This window comes from Arachis duranensis, chromosome 1 (genome assembly GCF_000817695.3).
Source record: "Arachis duranensis cultivar V14167 chromosome 1, aradu.V14167.gnm2.J7QH, whole genome shotgun sequence".
Lineage (NCBI taxonomy): Eukaryota > Viridiplantae > Streptophyta > Magnoliopsida > Fabales > Fabaceae > Arachis > Arachis duranensis.
The window spans coordinates 30,404,113-30,412,944 of NC_029772.3; the positions used below are offsets into that span (position 1 = coordinate 30,404,113).

The 8,832-nt window shown below is 36.2% G+C and overlaps 1 non-coding gene across 1 annotated transcript; it reads right to left on the reverse strand.

Annotated features, from left to right (window-relative positions):
- Nucleotides 1-1,259: 1,259 nt before the first annotated feature.
- Nucleotides 1,260-1,366, reverse strand: LOC127742453 (small nucleolar RNA R71). Its single transcript, XR_008003723.1, has one exon. It is a non-coding gene; the product is annotated as a small nucleolar RNA R71 (small nucleolar RNA).
- Between the last annotated feature and the right edge of the window lie 7,466 nt (nucleotides 1,367-8,832).

Genomic DNA, 8,832 nt, shown 5'->3' on the forward strand with positions numbered 1-8,832 from the left:
ACGCAAAAGAATCAAGGGATTCTATTCCAACCTGATTGAGAACCGACAGATGATTAGCCGTGCTGTGACAGAGCATAGGACCATTTTCACTGAGAGGATGGGATGTAGCCATTGACAACAGTGATTCCCTACATACAGCTTGTCATGGAAAGGAGTAAGAAGGATTGGATGAATATAAGAAGAAAGTAGAGATTCGAGAGGAGCACAGCATCTCCATACACCTATCTGAAATTCCCACTATTGATTTACATAAGTATTTCTATCTTATTTTATTTTCTGTTTAATTATTAATTTTTGAAACCCATAACCATTTAATCTGCCTAACTGAGATTTACAAGGTGACCATAGCTTGCTTCATACCAACAATCTCTGTGGGATCGACCCTTACTCACGTAAGGAATTACTTGGATGACCCAGTACACTTGCTGGTTAAGTTGAACGGAGTTATGATCACACCAGGGATTATTAAGATCCCAATTCATCACACCATGATCTCTTTGGGGTATTTTTGATTTCATACAAATACAAATAGACCAACTTTGAGGATCACAATTTCGTCCACCAGTTACTTGAAGTGATTTATTGCACTTGCCAAGATTAGTGCCATCAAGATTCGGCCTATCAAGTTTTTAGTATCGTTACCGAGGATTAACTGAGATTGACAACACACATTTAGATGAATCACTGAATTATATCTTTTAATTTCTTTTATTCTTCTTCTTTATTCTACACGGCATGTTTTATTTCTTTTTTTGTTTTTGTGCATGCAAAGGAGAGAAGATTACACACTCTTTGATCTTGAAATAGAAAGAATGCTTACACAATTAAGGAAGAAATCAAGGGCAAGAAGAGAAGTGGAAGAGAGAATGGTAGAGAAGAACAACAACGTGAGAAGGACCTTTCGTGATTACATCACACCTGCCATTAATAGTTCTGAAAGCAACATAATGAGACCCACGGTTCAAGCGAATAATTTTGAACTAAAACCCTCACTAATCCAATTAGTGAAGCAAGATCAATTCAGTGGTAGCCCTCAAGAAGATCTGAGTGTCCACATAGCTAGTTTTCTACAGCTATGTGGCACAGTAAAGAGTAATAATGGAGCTAGCCTCGAAGCCATCTGGTTATGGATATTTCCATTCTCTTTGAGAGATAGAGCTAAGCAATTACTCCAAGCTCAACCCCCGGGTAGCATAACATCGTAGGAGGATTTAGTTAACAAATTTCTAACTAAATACTTTCTACCCCAGAAGTTGTCTCGATTGAGGAATGACATAAATTCCTTCTTCTAGAAGGATGATGAATCACTCTATGAAGCATAGAAAAGATATAAGGAGATACTCAAAAAATGCCCATATCATGCTTTTCCTGAGTGGTTGTAAATCCAAACCTTTTATGGTGAAGTCTTTCATGTCTCAAGAACCATCATCGACTCATCCGCAGGAGGCTCATTACATAGAAAGACACCTAAATAAGAATTGGAGTTGATCAAAATAGTGGCAGCTAACAATTTCATGTAATCATACAAAAGAACCATAAAAAATGAGTGATGGTATTGGACACCATAAGTATAATCCTAACACAATACAAAATTATGTTTCAACAACTCTCTTCACTCACAAAATAACTAGAATGGAGGCAAGTTTCAGCCGTAGGAACATAAGCTACATGTGGCTTGTATAAAGGGGCACATCAGAGGGAAGGGTGTGAATTATTCAAAAAAGTCCATTTATCTACTGAGCAAGTAAATTTCATGGGACATTTTTCAAAGCCAAAGAAAGACCCGTTCATAAAACTTACAACCCTAACTGGAGGAATCACCCTCATTTTAGTTGGAGAAATCAAAGAGAAAGAAACTTCAATGTTTTATACCAACAGCAAGCAAACCCTCAGAATTTATCACCTCTTGGGCTTGCCATAGAGAAATTTCCCAGTCTACTGCTGTATTTGTGCAATAAACCCAAAACTTCATGCAAGAAACAAGAGCATACTTGAAAAATCAAGAAGCATCCATCAGAAATCTAAAAGTGCAAGGGGGACAGATGTCAAGTAATTGGCAGAGAAGCTAGCAAATTACTTTCTGATTGACACAATACCAAACCCTAGAAAGGAGTGCAAGAGTATCAATTTGAGAAGCGAAAGAGTAGTTAACAAGAAGATTCTCAAGGAGAATAAATGACAAGCTGAGGAGCCTTTAAAAGAGAAAAATGAGGAGAAATCAAAAAAGGAGAATACTCTTATAGAAATAAAAAAAAAAGAGAATGTGAAGGCCTATTCACCAAGGATTCCATATCCTCAAAGGCTATAGAAGTAGAATCAGGAGAATTAATTCTTCAAATTTCTAGAGGTGTTTAAGAAGGTGCAAGTTAACATTCCTTTCACGAAAGCCTTAGAATAAATGTCGCTCTACGCCAAGTTCATGAAGGAACTGCTATATAAGAAAAAAACCATCTAGGAGGATGAAACAGTGATACTCACCAAGAAATGCAGTGTCCTTATTCAAAGAAAACTATCACAAAAGCTGAAAGATCCAGAAAGTTTCCAAATTCCTTGTACAATTAGGGATGTCACCGTTGGAAAGGCTCTTTGTGATTTAGGGGTAAGCACTAATTTGATTTCTCTGCGTATGATAAGGAAGATACAAATTGAAGAAGTCAAGCCAACAAAGATATCCTTGCAACTGGCCAATAGATCAATAAAATTTTCACATAGGATAGTAGAAAATGCGTTGGTCAAAATAAAAAAGTTCATCTTCCGTGCTGATTTTGTGATCCTTGACATGAAAGAGGATAGGGACGCTTTCATTATGTTAGGGAGACCTTTCTTAGCCACTGCATGAGCTCTCATAGATGTCCTGAAAGGTGAGATAACACTAAGGATCTATGAAGAATAAATATTTTTTAATGTCTTTAAAGCCATGTAACACCCAAGGGAATTAGAAAGTTGTGTGAGGGTTAATCTAATTGATTTATTAGTTCAAAAAATTATTGATAAAAGAACCTTTGAGGACTCTCTACAGCACTCAAGCTCTAAAAATGAAGAAGAGTTAGAGGATGAGCATTCAATGGAGGAAAATATTGGAAAAAAGTGTTGTGAAGCAATCCAACTTTCACCCTAGTAATGTTGTGAGTCAAGCTAATGACGTTAAAAGAGCGCTTGTTGGGAGGCAATCTAACCATAATTAGTTTTCTTCTTCTTCTATTTTTCATTAAAGTAGTGATAAACCCATATTTTATGATAATTTTTTGGTTGAAAATAGTGGATTTTATCAACTTATCTTGCACTTATTCATTTAGAATGCATTTGTGAATTTCTCTTAAATGTGCTTTAGTGTTAAAAATATGTTTTTTGGACCATTAAATTGTTAACATTTAATTCACTTCTATCACATTTGAAATCTTGATGTGTTTGTTGAGTGATTTTAGGTTTAGAAGGTAAGAATGACTTAAATAAGTAGAGAGAAATCATGCAAAAGTGGAGAATTTATGAAGAAAATGAGCTTTGAAAATTTGCCAGGTTGTGCGTACGCATAGGTCGTGCATACGCATCTCCTCTAATTCGTGTGTACACATGGCTTATGTGTACGCACGACTTGCAACACGTGACTCATTTAAAAGAACACGTTGCTCAAAATTTCTGGCCTAATTTTGGCCCAATCCAACTCGTTTCTGAAGCATTTGAAGCAAGAATTTAGAGGAGATCAACCAAATAGTGAGAAGGAGTCTTAGTAGTAGTCTAGTATCATGTTTAGGTAGAATTCTAGAGAGAAAAGTTCCAACTTCTCTCTAAAATTTAGGGTTTTTTAGTTTAATTTCTCTCTAGAATTAGGTTTTAATCTTTATTGTTCTACCACCTTAGTTTGATATATTTTCATGTTAGTTTTTATTGTTCTTGTCATTTTAGTTTTATGAACTCCTATTGAATTTTTGTTCACCTTTAATGCAATTTGATGTTTTCATGTTTATTAATGCTTGCTTAAGTTGTTATTATTACTTTCTTGCATTGGTTAGTTATAGATTTTATTGATTCTAGCAACTTAAGATGTTTTTCTTTTATGCCTTCTAAGTATTTAATGAAATATCTCACCTAGTTATAGAGAAGAATTTTGCATCATTGACTTGAGATTGAGGACTTAGGTGACCTTAAGTCATTGATATCCGATATTGATTGGTGATTTAGCATTGCTAGTTGATTTAGTTTCCACTAAGACTAATCTTTTACCAAATTTAATTGGTAAGTTGGTTAGGATTTGTGGATTGAGATTAATTATACATGCTTGATTTTTCCCCGATATTTAAGGGATGATGAAGTGGGATTAACTCTTCACAACTGTTATGTTCGTGGTTAATGATAAGGATAGTGATCTTTAACTCTCAATGCTTGTCAAGATCCTTTTTGCTTGAATTTCCTTTACTTTGTTTTAATTACTTTTAGTTTAATTCCCTTTGTCTTTTGCTCATTGCTCGTTATTTACTTTCTTACAATTTAATTCCTGTTTATTGCGATCAACTCCCATTTTTCATAGCCAATACTTGTACACCCGATTGTAATTCCGTGGGAGAACGACTTAGAATTTAAAACTCCAGGTATTTGATTTGAATTGTGACAATTTTCTAAAGTTTGATAGGGTTATTTGTCGGTTTAAGACTATACTATTGACGAATTCGAGTTTTATAACTTGTGAATTTCTAAACCAACATTTAGCCGTGATCAAGTAGTTTTTTTATTTTTAAAAAGAGAGGGATCGGCACCCAGTGCCTTCGAAAGAGGTAAGGAAGTTGGCGTCGAGTGCCTGGATTGGGCGCCCAATGGCTATGCATTAATTGGCCCCCAAGGGATCAAAGTTAAGCGCCCAGGAATCAAGTAGGGGCTCAAGTCTAGCACCCAGGACTCAAGTTCAACACCTTCGATGATTCCCTTCTCGCTTATAGTGATCTATTCCCTCTAAATGCTTTTGATTCTTCTTTATAATTTCTCTTTATTAATTTTAATCTTTTTCAAAAAGTTTGCATGCATATTTATTTTTTCTTTTTCTTTATGACTGCCACCATGTTTGTCTTCCCGAGGATTATCATGCAGCTGCTCTGCATGCATACATGTCACCAATGTTTTAAATTTTGTCATCTAGCTCTTATTTTATATGAATTTCTTCTGCACACATGCACACCACACACTCTATCATCTATTCTCAACCACATAACTCATATTTCACTCCACTATAAATACACCTACACACTATACACATCTCACATCCATTTTATTCTTCATGTTCATCTTCTTTTCTATACACACTCACTTCACAAACATATTTTATTCTCTCTTCACTTATACATCTGAACTTAGAAACCCAACACAACTCTAAGTTTGGCGTTGAAAGTGTTTAGAAAAACTTGTTTTACATTCTGTTGAAATATTATTTCATAGAAATAACATGTCTTTGTTTAAGAAGAGGAAAGGAAAGGAACCCACTCCTTCATATGACAGGGTCGATTCCATTCCAAACTTCATGAAGATCAATATAGTATGTGGATGGTGGATAAATTGGTCATCCCCAATATAAGGTTCAACTTGAAACTGGATTAATATTCGAATATTCAAGTCGAAATATCATAGAGGAAGTGGAGCATTTTGTTTAATCCACCGAGAAGGATGCGGCTCATATTGGTCTAAGAGTTTCATGCAAATCCTTGGAGGATCCCAGAGGAAGAAACCCAAAAGCCCACCTTCATGAGCTATGTCCGAGGTTAACCTATTGACTATAGACCTCAAAATATCCGAAGGGTCCTCAGCCTCCCTCCTCAACCTTACTCCTCGAATTTCGATTATTATGATTATGAAACGGTGATGAAGAGTGACAAAGGAAATATGAGGTGCTCTGTGACATATGTGTCCCGGGGGCACAATGGAAGCTTGATGCCAAGGGAGCACTAAACTAATTAAAGAGAACGGAACTCATCCCTGTTACCAAGGGATGGTTGGATTTCATCCAACGCTCTATTATTCCTACGTCCATACATTTTGAAGTAACCATGGATAGAGCAGTCCTAATCCATTCTATGATGACCTGAGAAGAAGTTAGAGTAGAGAATCTCATCCCTACGTAAATAAGAGCCATTGCTCAAAGTGTGACTCAAGAGCAAAACTCGAATTTTCGGGTTTCATCCACCGTCACTGCCAAGTTGCTGGGGTATCCATTGAACAAGACATCTCTATTAAACTTGGAAGCCCGATCTCTGTGGCACTAATTGAAAGATCAGCATGAAGGTACTATGGAGAATACCAAAGAGACGAGCCTTAACAGCATCCTCCTCCACCTCCTGCACCTGAGCCTCAAGCGGGAACTAGTCAATCTCAAGCTTAAAAAATTGACTTCTAGTAGTTTTATAGAGAATTCCAACAATTTTAATTGGAAATGACCCAAAGATTAAACTAAATGTGGTAAACTTGAATTGTATTTTTTTGTGGTTAGTTAGATATTTATTTTTTTTCTTTTGTTGTATCATATTTTCTTTTTCTTTCTACATCATGTTTTCTTTTTTCTTTTTTTTCTTTGCTGTTACATCATGTTTTCACTCGTTTTCAAAATCTAGTTTGTTTTTATTTTGCTTGTCCTTCCACCAAATTTTCTTATAATGAGAATATTCGAGTGAGAGGAATTGAAGATCAACAAACAAGAAGGTTAAAATAAAAGTGGGTCACATGTGAAAGGATATCATTACATTAATGGATTCAATATGGATAAAACTTGCAGAAAGAGAGATAGAATCTTCAAAAATAAAAATCTAGAAAAGTATTATGAGAATCCAAGGTCCAAACTATGAAGCAGTGATCTTTTTCAAATAAAAAAGGGGGGAAGATCAAAAGCATAAGAATAATAAGACTCTGAGCACCAATGATTAGAGTCCAGTTATGTGCTTATGATGCTATTGTGTCAAGGAGAGATTTGGGTAAGTAAATCCGAGAAGTGCTTCATCACCTGATAATTTGAGCCAACTATGTAACATCCTAACTACCAAAGCTCACGCTTCCGGCTGCGCGACTCTGATAGCTCGGACATTACGATGACACTTATACTATTTAATACTGAAATATGAGCCTGTTTAAAACTTTTAACCGCAATATCGCTCCCGAGATACTTCGTTCGATAGTGTACATCCATAGATACTATACAACTTACAAAAAACTCATAAAGAGTGCATCCATATAATTCCTACCCCTCTTACAGAATAAATCAAGATAAAGGCGAGGGTACAAAAATAATAATCTAAAGTAATACAGAACATCTCAATAACAAATAAATAAAACTCTTCGTGACTTCTGCACCCATATCCTGAAAGGAGAAAAAATGTAGGGGGTGAGAACATCATCCTCGAAAAGGTTCTCAGTATAGGGTTTTTGGGAATTACTGTAATAGGATACGTGAAGATAAACCGTACCAGTGATCAATAACCGTCTTATGCCTCTTTTCAAAAACAACGGTTTACAATAAAAGAAAAATATGAAATCTTTTTCTGAAAGAGGAAACTGTTCATTTAAAACAATATTCAAAAGTCTTTCAAAAGGTTTATCTATGCTGAACCAGATTAGCCTTTCATACTTTTCCAAACCAGAAACACAAAACCGAAATCAACCATCGGTCCATCTCAATTCAACCACGGCCCTAGGCCCAAACAATCCAACCAACAGCCAATCACCACAATCCAACAGAGTCCCAGTTGCAAACACAGATAGGAAGTTCAAGCACAAACAAACAGTTACAACAAGTAGAACAAGTAGCAATTAATCTCAAATAGTCACAAAGGCAAACTAAGTACAATATGCACACCCAAATAATGTCACATAGATACATATGATGCATGCCTGTTTCTAGTGGCTGATGATATCATCTGTCGGTAATAGAGCCAACCCGATAAGTCCTGGTAGCTAACCATTGGACTGTCCCTCTGTCGTGCATCCCCAACTCGAGTTATACTCATCATAAACTTGATCATAATCATGATCCATATCCATCACCCTCACTAGTGAATATTTACGGGGGCGAGCTCATTCGGGACTTTCATAGTGCCCGGCCACACTAACGACATAGGGTCAACAGAGTCTCGAGTCTCCACCTAGAACACGTGGTGGCTAACCACTGCTTTCTCCCAGGGAACTCGTGCCTCTGATAGTGGAAGTGCAAATCACAATTATCAATAATTCCGCATATACATGCATTCATTCTCTTCCATGGATCAACATCCATCTCAGCCATCCGGCTCATGGTTCAGTCCAGAACCAGCCAATATTCATATCATACACAGCCATTCCGGCTCACGGTTCAATCCAGAACAAGCCAATATTCATAATCATACACAGCCATTCCGGCCCATAACAAAACAACACTTCCACCATTCAACATCATTAAATTCATAAAATCAGCATTTAAGCCATAAATCACTTTTTCTCAATTCATTTCAATTTGAAATCAAGTTTCAACTATTTTCAGCCTTGGCTTTAAAGATCTCATTTCTCAAATCATCTCAGGCTCATAAGCCACTTTTACTCAAGGTAAATTCTCCCTTTGAAAACAATGCCACTCTCGGCATCCTCTTTCCAAAACTTTCATAACCATGGCAAGTTAAAGATTTATTTTGAAATATTCAATATCATTCATCCAACAATGGAATTTTATAACAAAGTTTCTCGGCAGAGTCCTAAGTCTTTAGGGGAGAATAACATAACTCATTACGCCAAATTCATTTAAAATCATTAAAACATTAGCTTTCCGATTTGAGTAATAAAATAGGATCTAAGCCAAACCGAGTCACGTAATCATTTACTTCTTTCAAAGCC